The sequence below is a fragment of the Microtus oregoni genome, unplaced genomic scaffold (genome assembly GCF_018167655.1).
Source record: "Microtus oregoni isolate MIOR12 unplaced genomic scaffold, Mior012 000008F_ref0000371, whole genome shotgun sequence".
Taxonomy (NCBI): Eukaryota; Metazoa; Chordata; class Mammalia; order Rodentia; family Cricetidae; genus Microtus; species Microtus oregoni.
Window position 1 is genome coordinate 2508217 of NW_024543067.1, and position 16880 is coordinate 2525096.

Consider the following 16880-nt stretch of genomic DNA (forward strand, 5'->3'; position numbering starts at 1 on the left):
TAGCATCTTAGCTATATTCTTCTCTAGTGATGGGATTAAAAACATGCACCACTACTACCAGGTTTCTATGGCAAACTAGGGTGGCTACTGGGATTAAAGGTGCGTGTCACCACTGTGGGGTCTGTAAGGCTGACCAGTGAGGCTATTTTACTCTCTGAGCTTCAGGCCAGCTTTACTTGATAAAATACAAATGAAATATCATTACATTTTGTGTTCTAGCTTTCACAGTAACTATTTGAGCTTTTGTCACTTTTATTTTCCTTTTCAAGCATTGCCTAGCATTGGGAAGCCTGTTGTACAGAGGAGCAAACTTTGTTTTGTTTAGAAACATTAATGCCTTTCAATTACCACATATTAGAAAACAACAAGAAGCAAAAGGTGAAAGTTTCTTATTGTCAAAGGCACCTTCAGACGAGGGCTGTGTTTGGCTGTGGATATATATATGCACACTTGTTTGTCAAGCCCCAACACTGACTCGACGCTAAGAAACAGCAGGCTTACCAAGGCCACTACAAGTTCTCTGGCTTTTTAATCTGCTCACTGTAATGTTAGAAACAGGGAACTATGTAACTTGATGTAGAAAAATTAGAGAAGCATTTCTTCTGAAGATTTCCTTAGTTGTAAGTGGAAAAGAGATGTCCATCTCCTGGAGGTATTGCTTGGTTGGAAGCATCACCTCAGCCCCTGATACCTTATATCCGAAGAGTCTGCAATGTTTGGATGGAACTTTCTAACCCAAGCCCCCTCCACCTCCGAGAAAGCCTGCCAAATGGTGACCCCTCCCCAGAGAGGGTCAAGACCACTCGCACAGGCTGTTTAAACTACTCCCTAGAGAACATACATGTAGTCTTCCTTTCCCCTCTCCATGGTTTCCTGGTCTTTCTTCCTGGAGGAAGCCCCCCAGGGAGCAGTGGCATTCATTAAACCTGGGCTTTTTCTAATTTGGTTTGATTTGGTCGGATTTGGATTATTGCATTGGCAGAGAGGCTTATCGAGCCGCAAAAACTTTACAGGTAGTGACTCCGGATCTCCACACTGCTCTCCAAGCTGCTGCTTCCTCAACTGGAGATACAGAAATTCCAAAAATTCACACTAACCCTCAGTTAAGGAGCTTGTCCTCTCTATAGCGACCAAAGGATGAAAACTTCGGCAGCATTGTCATCCTGACCCTCGCCTTGTGATAGGTGTATGTTATACAGACTAGTTCTGAACCAGTCCTTTGCTTAGTCTCCGAAACAGAAAAGGAGAACACAGGCGATCAAATGGCTGGTTTGAAGTTGCAAAGTTGGAAAACCTGGAAGCCAAGATTGCATCACGATCTACCTAACTCCAGCTCCTATAGCCTTGGTGTCTTTGCTCTACAAACGCCACACCACGGCCTATTGCAAATAATGAGCCTGTCTCATCTCCAGAATCAGAGAGGTTGGCTTTTATTGGTGGCCTTTTCTCATTTGTCAACTATTCTTCTATTTAGAATTAAATGCAGTGTCCTTTTGAAAATAATGCTGTCTTAAAAAAAAAAATGCTTCTGGCCGGGTGGTGGTGGCACATGCATCCTTTGATCCCAGCACTGTGAGCTAGCTCTAGGCTAGCCTTATCTACAGAGTGAGTTCCAGGAGAGCCAGGGTTAAACAGAAAAACCCTGTCTTAAAAGCAAAACAATATAACAACAAAAAAATTGCCTGTCTCTGAACCCTTACATTTTTATAAGTATTCCATTTCCTCGATAAAGAAAAGTGAATACATTATCTTATCAGAGAGCTACCGAAGTCATTTAGTAATTTATTTTCATGTAGATGAATCAGTAAGAAAGAGTACCAGGAAACTGCTGTAAACTGCAGAGTAATGCTGACTAAGTTAAACCATGGTGGCCTGCCCGCAGGAGGCATCCTGCAAGCTTCCCTGCAGAGCCTCACTCTTTTGACAGGCTCTCCCAGAGTGGCTTTTGGTTTTCTGACCATAAGCATAACTATTGTTCAGATCTGTGTTAGATCTGAACAAGAAATAAACATTGAAATTTTACATGGGGCTTTGTGGCAAAACAGAACATTATTCTCTTAAGTTTGTGCCAAAAATTCAAGAACTGTCCTTTTGAGGAATTTACTTCAAAGTTACGCTACCCTTTCTTATCCTAAAGTTACTTCTCAATAAAATTCTAACTATGAAGCTTTCTTGACAGCTATGTGTTCTGTTCTCTAATTCTCAAAATCGTAAAGACCAGAAAACCTTAACTGTGATATATCATCTGGGGCCACTTGGGATAAGATGCAATTTTCCAAAGGTTTTCACAGAGTGCATACACTTCCTATTTTCATTAAAGGAAGCTGAAGCCTTGAAAAGTCAGTTAATCACTGTGTCAAAGAACACAAAGCTGGTGTTGCTCAGGAATTGAGTTTCTCTGTCTGAACTTCATACCACCGACTAGACTGAGAAACAGGGCTGAGTGCCTGAATCCCAGGAACTTACCTAGGCCCTGCGTCTGAGGTGTCTGGAGTTTGCATTACCAGAAAATGTATTATTGCTCAGATCTCACTCTATGTAAATTCTAAACCGTAGGGAGCACCCTAGACAACATCTGTAGACAGTCAATACCCAAACCCAAAAAGCCTGAGAGTTCCCCATAACTTCCACAGTGGGAACCTCCCTTGGCTTCTGTCAACTGTCTGTGCCGAGATGGAATGGCAGAGCAGCCTGTGCAATTCTGTGCTTTCCTATGTTGCAGGATCCCTCTGTCTTCGCAAAGCCTCTTCCTTATACCCCTTCATTGTAAAGCAGTATGGAATTTGACCAAGTCCTTTCATGACAAGGAAGAGCCCCAAAGGAGCCCACCCAACACTGTAATAGTTGTTTGGTGTATACATGAAAATTAAACTATCATAGTTTCTGAATTGTTGGTTTACGTTCTAATGGGATGTTGAGGGAATCAGTAAGTAAGAAAGTAAATATTTATATAATATTTAATTATTGAAGTTATGTGAAGAAGGAGAAAAAAGGAGGAAAGGAGCATGGGAAGAAGGGAAGTAGAAAGGAAGGGAGGGAGGGCAGGTGAAGGGAGGGGAAAAGGAAGGTAGGAAGGAGGGAAAATAGGAAAGGAAGGACAAATTTTAAAGGTCATTCCATCTTTGTCTTCCCTAGCATACCCACTCCTTGGGGACCATTAGTCAATGCTCTCCTTCTCTGAGTCACTCTGCATAGTGACACTGACCCTCACCTTGGTTCTCACCCAAGCACCGCCCCCCACCCTGGGCAGTCTCTGTCTCCTAGCAGCTTTTGGAAATATGCTTTAAATTAATCCAGCCAGTTAGTTTTAATGGACTTGAAATTATATCTCAAATGTGAAATGCTATCACGTTGGCAACAATTCACAAAGGAAAGGAATTTGATCAGTGAAACATCATGGTACACTCGATGGCCGTCCAAGCTTATAATGCTCAATAAATTCACACACATGCTTCCATCTGGACAGTGAACTGTCCGCCAAAAGGGTCATTTACACATGATTTGCAGGATGGATGCTGAAAGATGCATTGCAAGCATTTGCACCCAGCAACACCCTGCAAAACGGGAAGTGTGCAAGCACAACTGAAGTACATACGCGAACCGCTTTCCCTGTAGCCTTCACCTCCATTGCCTTTCGCAGATGGACTTCAGAGAACCAGCTTTTGCAAAGTTTGGCCTACCCGTTCTGACAGTTGGAAGCAGAAGAATTTATTTGCATAGCATCGTCTATGCAAACCATATATCCATTCCCCAAATGTTCCCTTGAATTAAATAAGGCAGGAATGTAGACTGAATAAATTAAAGAAAATCATAGCATGCAAATTTCATGGAAGGAATTAATTAAAACCTGCACAGCCATTTGGCCAGGAAGAAAAAAAGAGGGAAGAAACTAATAAGTCTACCCAGGCCAGGGAGAAAATACTTTAGATGATATTTTTGGAAAATGGAATGTTGGAAATGATAGGAAATAGTTGAAAAGTATCGTTATGAGAGGGGTGATAGGTGACATCACTTAAAAGAGATTAAGCAAAACTGAGAATTAAATGGGTCTTTAATGTTCTGTAAGTCTGGGCTTACACATAGAGCAAGATTTGCTTCTAAGAAATTATCATAAATTGCATTTGGTAAGACGCAGTTGTACTGCCTCATGATGGGAGGAATCTGAATGAAGGGACTCTTAAGTCTCCTGTGATAAATTCAACTTCTTTTCAGAAGCATAATCATAATAATGAAATAGAAAAGAGTGTGTTACACAACTTGATGCACTCTGCCTTAATTCCCGTGGGTGATGTCAAAATCACTGCATATTCCTCCATATATTCCTCCAAAATACTGTGAGAATTTTCACTGTTAAGATAGCTCAAAAAATCAGCTTTCTGAGATTATTAAATTTTCAGATGATGCTGTCTACATGAAGCCTAGATAGTTTTCTTTTAAATGCTGAGTACCGAATAAGCTAAGCATCCTTTGGCAGAAGCTTTCTAGTATCCAGCTGACAATAGGCCACTGCGAGAAGAGGTTTGGAAACTTCTTAGAAAGCACAGCAATGGAGAAGAAGCATCATATGACACTTGCATTAGCTCCTAAGAGAGGACCAGCAATAGGGCATACAGAAGGACGCTTTTGAGCCAAGGAAGAGTGTATGTAAAGAAACAGAAGTCTGGAGGTTTCTGTCTAGTTACCTCCCATTTTCTGGCAATGCCTAAGCATGAAGACTGAGAAAGGGGCAGAGAATGGAGCACGGATGGATCTCGTCTGTTGCAGGGAGGCAGGGAGACAGGGAGACAGTGGCAACATGCCAAGCAAAGTACCAAAGTCCAGGAGATGGGGTAGGGTCTGTGATGAACTGGAGAATGAGGATTCTTTCTTAAGGGACACACCCCCTGACCAGCTCATTGTGTTACATTGTGAGATAACGCATTCAACCACTTAGATCTATAAACCGGCCAGGCAATGCTGTGTTACTGCTAGTGATACAATACATCATCTTGTAGCTTCTTAAAATGACAAAAGCGGCTTTTGCACAAGTCACAATCAATTTCACTATGTCTTTTCCAAAAATTATTCTGTAGAGTAGGCTCCAAACTTCCATATGGATAACGGAATCTTTGTTAACAAATTCTATTTCTTGCTACCAATGTGAGCCAATAGCATCAGAATCTTAGGATACAGGAGTCTGCCTTTTCAAAACCCTTGAGTTTTCCCACAACATTAGACTATTAGACACATAGTAACAACATCTTATTTAAGGAATATACAGTTTGTGGTGCTGGAGGTATGACTCGGCCAGTAAGAACACTGGCTGCCCTTCCAAGAGACCTGGGTTCAATTCCTAGCACCCAAATGATTGCTCACGTCTTATCTGTACGTCCAGTCACAGGGGATTCAGTGCCTTTGTTCTCCATGGGACTCCAGGCATTCACATGGTGCATAGACATAAATACAGACCTTCACATAAAATAAAATTGAAATAAAAAAATACAGTGTGAATGAAAAAAATCCCATCTTTTCATTTATTACTTATACTGTACATGACTTGAATCAAAGTTTAGTAAAAATCTAGAAAGCTGGGATAATAATGCTATTAAGTTATAGCCAACTTTATCATGGGATAAAGTTATCATTTGGTCTCAACCAGACTTTCTTTAGATTAGCAGGGATGTGCTAATGGGAAATCTGTCACTAACAGTCAAAACATTAAACATTGTGGTTTAGTTCTGGCTCACATGCCACCTTCCTTGGCCTCCAGAGCAACTGCTCACAGTCACCAGAGATAAATAAAACATCATCATTCTGCATCTTCTTATCATTCTGTGGTCTTACCTGGCAGGAATTTTTCATGTGTCAAAACCTGGGCTTGCTCCCTGCAAAGTCCTTCCCTGTATACAACTCCAAATCCGTTTTTTTTTTCAGACATGACCCAAATGACTCCTCTTCACAATTAGTTAATAAGGGAGCAGTAATACCCTTCATTAATTATATACATTAGACTTTGAGGTATAGAGAATAGTTTGTCTAAATGGTAACTATATTAGCCCTTCATAGATGCCTGACAAAATCTCAAGTTTGAATGGTTTTGCAAAGATTGCCAAAGCAGGGGTGCTTGAGCAATTAAGCCACAGACAATCAGCTCAGACTAACCATGGCTGAGTTCATTAACAGTTAAGTGGAATTCTATTTAAAAAAAAAAAACACCTCTAAATCTATTCAATTACTACATGGAACATCCTGTATTCCATTGTCTTATTTGGTGAGATCTAATGCATTGTAACATCTAGATCATTCACAAAAAGGAAGATCTTGTACCACAGTTGGACCAGTATAGGACAATGATTAGAAATCATTTGATGAATTTGAGAAGACAACATACCATAAAGAACATGGATCCTGTAGTCAAATGAGCCCAGACTCAAACGACACAATTGAACAGTTTGTTTCATTGTCAAAGCCTCCATTAGTTAATAAATTAGATAATTAAACATGGAGGAAAATACCCAGTTTCTTGCCTGGGTATAACCATCACACATCCTTCATTGCTGTCGTTCACACGTTGAACTGACCTGTTGACAGGGACAAGCCATTTCCATTATAAAGCCTGGGCGAACTGAGGCATGAAGGAAAGATGCATCCGGTGATTGAGCCCAGATTTACAAGAGGCCTTCTCAGAGGGATTAAACTTGCTGAGATATGTGGTATTAAAATACAGCTTGCAGCCCACTTGCAATGTCAAAAGCCTATTTCTGAGAAACTTTGAATGTTTACAGCCATATGCCAGTCAACCCATGTTTAAGCTATACAGAAAGAGCACCATGTCTGAGAAGCAGACACACGAGAGGCCCACACAAGACCCGAGAACCTCTCTCGGGAACTGTTTAGGAATCAGAATCCGGCCCTTGGCTTTTTAGTCACATAAACTTGAGCATAGTGTACCAAGAGTTAACTGGTCCTTTAGAAACTTATTAACAGGAACAGAATTTTCAAGAGACAGAGGACAGCGCAGACAGTAATGGATTTGTGAATTCACAGTGGAAGAGTAAGCACATACTGCTGGCCCTGTGCCTTCTTACCCCGGTGTTAGAAGTCAGGTGAAGGGTGGTTTGAAAAAAGATGTATCATCAGAAGATGATTCAGAAACAAAGAGCCAGAGCAAATAAATAATAGAACACGTTTTAGCAACATTCCAGCAAAGACCCAGCAAACTAATAGTCTCTCCAGGTGCCTCCAACCTGCGCGTTTTCTAATGGTCAGGGCTGTGCCCGTTAGATAAAGTGTCTCTATCTGGTATGAAATTTCTCTTCTTTCTAGACTCAAACAGATAAGACTCCTCTTTCGTCAATCCAAATGTGCACACTGAAGATAACTCAGTAAGCGCTCTCTCTAGTTAGAGTCAGGTCCCTTTAGGGACGTGTGGCCACTGCTCCAAGCTCAGTCGTTTATCTTGATACTAGTTTGAAAGCTATATATAGTTATGTCGGTAGATGATTGAGGTCTTGGATACTGGATGTTGTGTCTGATGAGCTGTCCTCCAGGGGAAGGACTTATCTAGCTATAAGCATTGAAGGCGGCACCTTATCACGACTCCTATGGGAATGACAGCCCAGTGCTCACTGGTCCAATGGGATACATAAAGTGTTCTCCTTTTACGTGGCACAAAGGCTAGCAAGTCTGTCTGCAGCCAACCTCACAGTAAATGCTGCGGTCGCTTCTCAAGGGCACGTGTTGCTATGGGTCACCTCTTCACCTGCAGTATTATAGAAATATTCCAATGTGCTGCAGCAAGTTAAACATGTCCGCACCTGTCAAACCACTTAAGTAATAATGAGAGTCTATGACCTTAGGACAAACATGATGTCAATTTCAAAGACCTCATGCTATAATTAACATCTCATAAATAGAGTCTCTTTGAAATGACCCTTCCTAAAGCCCTTAAACTAGTTGCCCATATGCCCTAGCTGAATTATTCACGGCACTAAGTTTATGGAATCAAAGAATTTTTAAAGACTAGAATTTATTTCATCTTTGTTACAGCGAGAAAGATTACATTTCTAATAAAATCTTAATTAAAAAAGAAACTTGTTGTCTCCATTAATAGGTGAAGATATGCAATATTGGATCAAAATGACTGTTTTATGGATTATGAATCAGGTCAAAAGAGAAGTTTCAAGTCTAGACAGTCCAGACAGAAAACACCCGGATAATGTTAAATGAGAATTTTATACATGTCATTTGGTACATTTGGTATACGTTTTTTATTAGGAAAATTTGTCATGGATTTTGATCTGAGAATACCTTTTGGACATTTTCTTTTAAGTTTCAAATTAGTAAATGGCTATTGATCACTGTGCAAGGCAACTGAATACATTTTTCTGTGTCCGGTAAACGACCAGTAAATCAAGATTGAAGACATTGCAGTATATGATGTGTAATTTTTCTGGTTTTATTGATTTAGAGATTTCTAAATTTTAATTCAATTTTATCTTGAAGACCATGCTTCCATTGTTTTTAATTTTTAAATCACGAGACTTGAGTCTCTTGTGATAACTCCTGAAAATTATTTATCAAATAAATTGTTGGCCCTTTAATAAGTTCCTGATAGCCCTCGAATCCCCCAACTACTAGGTTAACCCTTTCATTCTATTCGGTTGCAGCCAGTTGACACATATTTATAGGGCACTAATATTGTGCAGAGTGTTGGGAGCCCAGTGGGAGCGGAAGGAAATGAGAGGCTGTCTGTCTCTACAGGATCCCGCAGAGGCTTTGCCTATAGCACACCTTGTACCCATTTCACTTTGGCTATGGCCTGCCAGAAGTACTCATCAGCATTGTAAGGGATATGTGTTTTTTTTTTTTTGGCAGCTCTTCCCCAGCTCTTTGCATGGTTCACTGACATCAGTCCTTTTCACGTCTATTCCATTAGGGAAGAACCTGAAGGACACAATTTCCCTTCCAAAGAGTCGTTAACCTAGCATACAAATTAGGGAAGCCTTTTCTGCAGAAACAGAACTCCCATTTCTTATCAAATTATAAAGAGAAACAGATTGTTCCACATGCTGAAAAAGCTGTTGAATGAGGAAAAAAAAAAACCCAGAGTTTTAAACCCAAATGTACTGACAGAAAAGTTACGTATTCCAACATGTTTGTTTTGCAATGATGCTGATGAACGGAAGCACTAATGAGCTCACGGAGCTTCGTGGAGGACACTCACGAGTTGCCCTTTTGAGGGAAAGAGGACATTTACAGTAACAAACATACTCAGGCAGTGTGCTCAGACTGACCAGGTTTTCTGCCTATATGCATATGTTTGACCCATATACGTGACTAGAACAGTAGCCAGTGAGGTTTGAAAAAGAGAGGCAATGACAAGGACATACAGGAACTATCAAAAAACTGATGTGGTGTCCTCAGGAACCACCAGCAGGGTGACTGGTACTCACCCCGAAGGCTGACACTGGTCTCAGTGGACATTCAGGCTTGTGAGATACATGTGTGCGCATCTAAGTTGTTGAATGAGATCCACTTACTGGGCATCAGAGCTACTTCTCCTAAAGACATAAAACATGATTGCCAACTCAGGATCCTCTGTCCTAGACAGCAGAGTTCATACACTTCATTCTTCAGATTGCACTATAGTTATTAACAAATGCAGCATTTTACACGTGTGTGTAATGTAAAGAACACCTGTCGTGAAAGTAAGCATACCAGAAGATGGAGGTCAGGCCACGCCGCACTGCAAGGGCAGGTAGCACTTGTTCTCACTCCGGCAGAACCACCTGTCAACACCCTCCTCTAAGCAAGTGGCTAGTGCGGCCACTATCAGTCACATTAGCACCTGGAAGGAAAAAAAGGGAGGAAAGAAAGAAAGGAGGAAGGGAGGGCAGGAGGGACGGAGGAAGAAAAGGAAGGAAAGCAAATCATCCTCATTTACCAAGAGAACTTAGAATACTTATTAGAAAGCCTGCCCATTCATCATTTCAAACACCTCTGCATTGTTCTCTGTTGTCACACACAAAAAAAATACTGATAAATTATAAACCTTACCTCTTTCCTACTCACATGCCTCTCTACTTTTCTAGAAATTCAGTATTTTCCAAATGTGGACCAGTTGTAAACTTGACATCCTTGTGTGAAAAAAGGAGGAAAGAATGAAAGAAAGCCAGGAGGGAATGTTTATAATATTTAGTTTAAAGATTTAATTATAGATTTCATATATTGATATAGATTGCCCATGTTCACCACTCAACAATCTGCCCACCTCCTTTGGTTAAAAAAAAAAAGGAATCAACTAGATCGTATTTATGTTCCTCTCTCGGGTGACAGCATTAATGCCTTCAGCTTGGGCTGAATCGTGCCTCTAAAGATTGCTGTACTGATACTGTAATCCTCTGTACCTCAGTCTGAGACATCATTGCGAAATCGGAGCATTACAGATGTAATGAATTAGAAGGAAGTCATACCAGATTGCCTGGTGCAATATGACAGGTGTCCTTAGGAAAGAGAAGCTGTACCCAGAAATGCACACGGGGAGGGAGGAGCGGGTGGAGGGCCACATAAAGATGAAGGCAGAGACTGGTACTGAAAACTCCCTCAACGCATCAGCTATCTAAAAACATCCTCAAGCTACCAGAAACCAAGGTGGAGCCACAGTGCTCCGAGGGAGCCAACCCTTGGAAGAATCTCCCAAACTGTAAGACAATATACATTTCTGTTGTGCGAGTCACCAAGTTTGGGGCACTTTGCTACGTTAGACCCAGAAAAACCAAGACACTTTCTTTGGAGTCATTGCCTGGAAACAATAGTGTCCTTGCTGTCAAAGAAGCCCCTCCTCCTCCCACTCCTCACGGAGAGCCTGGCACTGGGACAGGCTTGAGCTCAGATTTGAGAATCATTGACTGTGAACACAGCTCTGCATCAGATCTTGCGTTGTCACGGTCACACAAAGAAGAATCAGGCTTACCCTTGCTGCTTCTCACAGAACGTTCCTGTACTTATCCTAAACAATGCCCTGGCAAGGCAAAAACCTATGAAACAATAATGTAAGAGACACCTACAGGCATAAAGACAGGGATAAATCTTCTTCCTTCTACTGTCAGTACCATCCATCTCAACGTTATACAAATATTTCTTAGCATTTAATCTTTGATATGGTGCTACCAACCCACCTCAATAGTTTACTTTGTTTTAATATAATTTGAGTAAAGATACACGCAACCACTTTTTCTGTTTGTAAAAATAAAAAAACAGTAGGCACGGTCTCAGACAAATTAGTATTTTCTGCCATCTAGTGGCGAGTGGTAAGTACAACATCATAGAGCTAAAATAGTAAAGTCTTCCTCCTGCTCACCTTCGACTTATTTAAAGAATGCTTAACTAGCAAAAAAATAAACAGCAGAAAAATGTCTGAAAAAAAATCATGCTATTCACCTACAATATAACAACAATTTTAAAGAATCCTGTCTTGAAAAACCCAAAAAAATTCTAATTATCAATATTCAATAGTGTAGAGCTGTATTTGTAGAACAAATCTCCATTTGGTCACTGTTGAACTCCAGCTATGGTAATACCAGGATGACCAACACACCTGATCTGCAGAGGAGGCACCCCTGTAACCTAAACTGTCTACATGGGTTCATTCTACCTTTTTGGTTTATATTCTCAACCTTTGGTTCCTCTTTTCACTCAAAGACCCACTTCCCCATCCATTAAAATCCAACACGGTTTGGATCTCTTTTTCCATGGTTTATAAACACTTTGGTTTTGCCTCATATTCCTGGTTCTGGATTATACCTCTTTATGTCTTATTTGTTTGGGCTCCAGTTAATTGACTTTGTTTCTTAGAAGCTACCGTATATAGAGACAGAAAGGAAGAAAAGAAAGGAAGGAAGGAAAGAAAGAAGGAAGGAAGGAAAGAAGGAAGGAAGGAAAGAAGGAAGGAAGCTCACTATTGGTGACCATGTTAATTCACATGGCCTGAAACTTTGTTATATCCAAAGTGCTGCCCTCTCCAAGGCCCTGGGTAGGTGCCAAAAAAAAAAAAAAAAAAAAAAAAACATGAAATGCTTCTGTGCCAAGTTGAGCACAGCATCCTGTACGAACTTAGCTTTGTATAGCAGAGTTCATTTGTTGAAGTCCTGGATCCAATAGCCCAGCATGTAACCATGTCTAAAGACCCTTGAAGAGACTATTAAGTCAAAACAAGATTTTTGAGGGGTCCTTATGTCCCCATAAGAAAAGGAAGGGAGGGAGAAAGATGGACAGCGACCAGCTTGTGAACATACCCAAAGGAGAGCTGTCTGTAAACAAAGACACCAAATCTGATGGCATTAGTCTTGAAGGTTTTGCTTCAAGAAAGTGAAGAAAAAAAAGTTCCTAAAGTTCCAGCTTTTCTGCGCTGGGGCATTTTGTTATGAGAGCCCTGGCACACTAACACACTCCTCTGTGCAACAACCCTAACCTCCAACACACTTTCGGCTCAAAAATGTGTGGCTAACTCCATAGTGTCTTCAGCTTTATTAATAGCCTTACTTATTTCTTGGAAAAGAAAGTTGTCTTTCCGTTAATCCTGATTCATCTTTGGAGAAGCAGAATGATTTTTCAACCAGATTGTTGTTAATCCAGGAATGAACAGCTGTTTTCTTTGTAAGAACTCAATGAACTATTAAATAAATTCTCCCGGCCCCCCATATTGATCACAATTGCACTATGATCTAACCAGGCATACGACCTTCCTGCACTCACTCAAGCAGCTTCTCATCCTATGCCCTTTGCAAATGCATCTTTGGCAAAGTTTCTAAGAACTTCCACAGCAAGTCAAAAGTAGCCCCTAATTCAGTACCCTCCAGGACACATTATTATCGTGGTTGAGAGATAATTTTAATATTTGCAAATCTTCTCAAAGTATGCTCAACTGTGTTTCTCTCGCTACTGACACTGAGTTCTATTGAGCAGTGAACAGCAGATGATGGTATAACCCAAGAAATACATGAACATCTCTCAGGACTCAGACTCTTGTTGTTTTGAAAATTTCAGTTTCAGTTTTCTGCCATTTCCTTGTCCTCTCTCTTAATCGCAGCAAAGTGATTTATTAGAAATTCAAGCTATATCGATGGTGATTGCTTTTCTGCTGGCTAAATCCTGTTTAGACCCCAAACAGTAGCACAAAGCTGTTCAATCCACTAGACTATCCTGCCTGCTAACCTCCAGCCTTACCACTGGCCATCCAGCCTTCCAGATCCGCTTGTCTTTTCCTAAAAGCAAAATGATGTTTTTCCAATTCAGGTTTGAATGAATGTTAATCTCCTTGCCTAGAAGATCTTTATTTCTGGGACTCATAGGTCTGCTGTGGTCGCAGGTCTTTAGTAATACCTGTTTTAATTCCTTTGCAGACCACAGCCAGGGTCCCTCCCCTCCCCCACAGCTCACAAGAGCTTCTACCACTGCATTGCATTGCTTGGTTAGATTGAGAAGTTACTATAGGAGGGGCTTATGGATTTATCATCTTCTCATCTCACATATCACATATCGTGCTATAATTAACACAATAATTTAAAACCAGTGCCTGTTAAGAAATGATTTATTCAAGATTTGGAGGGACTCTGTCTTTATTTGTTTGTTTCCTTGGTGTTTTGTTGTTGTTTCTTTTTTCTTATTTGGGGAGCAGAGGGCAATGGAGTGGAAACATGAGTTGTGTGGTTCTGCAATGCCTAGGTTATGTAAACAAAAGGAGACCTTTGACCTGATAGCCTCCATGAACCTCCCTGGCCTGCAGTACGGTTTCCATGAGTGTGGTCCTAGGACAAGCATTGGTGCTTGTATACCATCTACTTCTTCAATGTCGTCCCTCTCAAGGGGAAAATAAACTAACCCTGTGCTTGGCATCTGTCACTCTTCAGATTATAAAGCCACACCATCGACAGGCTGCAAGCAGCAACAGAGCACTGCGAGGAAAATCTCAACTCATTCAACTTTACAGACAATTAATTGGTAGTGCCTCCTCCCAAACTTTCTATTAACCCCAATCTCTCAAATACACACACGCGGTTCTACTGCAGACAAGCTGGGCTTTCTCTGAAGTCTCGGTGTAGGAGCAAATCCATGTCTTGACTTTTTCTCATCACTACAGATCAGCAGATTTAACCTTTCTGGTTCTTTGGATTTGCCACCTGGATCATGCCTCAGATGCTCATTACTGACCTGCTCGTCCAACTCAATTTCAACACTAAATCATTTTCTATTTTTTTATAATGATAAAACGGCTCAGCTGTTAAAGGTTAGGCAGTTAAGCGCACAACCAAAAATTACTTATTATATAAACATAGAATTACTACCGCTTGATATAGTAGCCCTTTGATTCTCATCTTTCAGAGAGTGTACCTTAGCAGTAACATATATGTGCATGTCTGGTTGGTAGAGATAATAAAACAAGAGATGTTTGTATAGTTGCATGTATGATTAAATATAAAAACAGAATTTTATACTTTATATAAGTAAATATATAAAGTTATGATTTCAGTGTTCTATACAACTTTTGAGAAAAAAAATTATTGCAGAGCTTTGAAGACACTTGTGTAACTGAACATCAGAGTTCAGAGATGTTATGTCTGAAAAATATGTCAAAAATGACTAACTTCAGTCTCTTCTGTGTTAGTCAGGGCTTTTTCCCACTGTGATAAATAAATACCTGAGATAAACAATTTTAAAGGGTAAATTCTTTATTTTGGCCTACTGCTGTGAAGTTTCAGTCCAGGGTTGACTAGATGAACTTCTTTGGGCCTGAGGAAAGGCAGAATATGATGTTCTGAGAATGTTTGTCACCTCAGGGTGCCGGGAAGCAGAGACACCTGTGTTTGTGGGCTTCCTTCTTCCCTTTTCTTGTGTCTGAGCTCCCAGCTATTGTGTTCCACGGCCCACATTTCAGGCAAAAATCCCCCCGGCTTAGTTAAAGCTCTGCAAATGCCCTCCCAGATGCATTCAGCAGTGTACATTACATAATTCTTGTCTCCCAACCCAGTGATTGTGGGTAGTTGGAGTCTTGGCCCGGTATGTCAGGGTTCTTGGTATCTGAGTCAAGAATGAAACAAAGCATAGGGACTGCAAGGTAACAGGGATGCTTTATTGAACATGAAGATTAGAAAGGAGCACACTGTCCAGACTGACAGCAGGCCACATGTGCCAGAATATTCAAGGACCTTGATTACTGTTTGAGGTGTCGTTTTCAGGGCCTCAAGAGGAAGAAAAGTTTGGTTGCTAAGGGACATAGTGTGGGCAGTTCTTTGCTTTGATTGACAGATTAACTTGCACAGAAACATTTTTTATACTAGCATATCCTTTCCCATAATGCATCTTATTTGAATTGTATGTGTTTGTAATTAGGCATAGGCACAAGGAAGGGGTTCTCCTTAAAACTTCACTTAGTTTGAAGTGGACACAAAACTGATGCATGTACTCAAAACCAGTCTAGGTCAGAATGGCCCCTTGCCATTTGTTACAGGGTGAAGTTCTAGGGTATATCTGAATACATACAGGACATTATTGAGGGAGTCAGTATGGGGAGTCTTTATTTTCATTGTTTAAAGCAAGCATTCATTCAGTCCCTGCAAGGAGTATGTCTAGTTCTTAGGTTGCTAACAGGTTGGTAGGTACATTGTTTATAGAAGGGTGTGTGCCTGACCTAAGCTAAGTGAAATCCTGGCTTGCTAAACTATTCTTTTAGCTTGCTCGTATCACCAAGATCAGCCATCACATCTTCCGACCATTACTAATATAAAACGAGGTTAGCTACAGGGATACGCCAAAGGTACCACAATAAGTCAGCTGAATGATCTAAGATAAAGAACAATTAAAGATTGCTTAATTGTATAACATTATTTCTCCATTTCTGTGTAACATTGTACGGGGGTTATGTCTGACGTGATAAGGCAAGAGAAACACTGAAAAGCTAGAAATAAAAGGAAAGACAGAAACTGTTATTATTCAAAGGCAACTGGATTGTAGATGCAAACAAGTAGGAAAAAAAATCCCAAGGAATGCACACAGTTGCTATTAAAAGTAAAAAAAAAATTTACCCAAATATCAATATTGTCAGATTACATGATATAGCTATATTTCTATTAACCAACAACAAATAACTGGGAAATAGTTCATCTTAAATACTACCCATAATAGAATTAAAATAAAATGGCTTATAGAAATTGGCAGAATAATACAAGGCTTATATACTGAAAGCCACTAACTAGTTCAGACAGAGTTTAAAGGGGAGCTATGAAAATGAGAGGTGCAGTTTTATGGATTAGAAGACTTGATCTTACTCAGAAGTGAATCCTCCTCATCTGAACTACAGAGTAATGTCATTCAAACATAAAGGATCAGGCATGGTGACACCTACCTCTAACTCCAGTACTGGACAGACTGATGAGAAAACCACCAATTTAAAACATAATGAATTTAAGGACAGATGACGTGAAGGAACTCTGTTTAAAAATAAAGAAAAATAGGCAGACAGTTTGAAAAACTAACAGGATCATTCTCAAACTAAAGTGGAAACAAGAATGACCTAGGATAAGAAGAGTAAAGTTTAAATAATTTTCACTACCTCACTATAAAACACAGTATAAACCAATAATCCAGGCACCATTTCACCAGTAAAAATTAAAGACAGTTTTTAAATGGAAAAGAATACAGGAGTGAAGAAAGGATCTCACACACATGCGCTTAATTGGTCTTTGTACCAAGCCTTTTTCTTTTGGGGTCACCAACCAGCTCCCAAAGCATAATTCAGAGACTGGTTGTTAGTTAGTTTCAAATATTCGACCTAGTTTAGGTACATTTTTTGGCTAGCTCTTTTAACTTAAATTAGCATGTTTCTCTTTATATGCCTTTTTCCT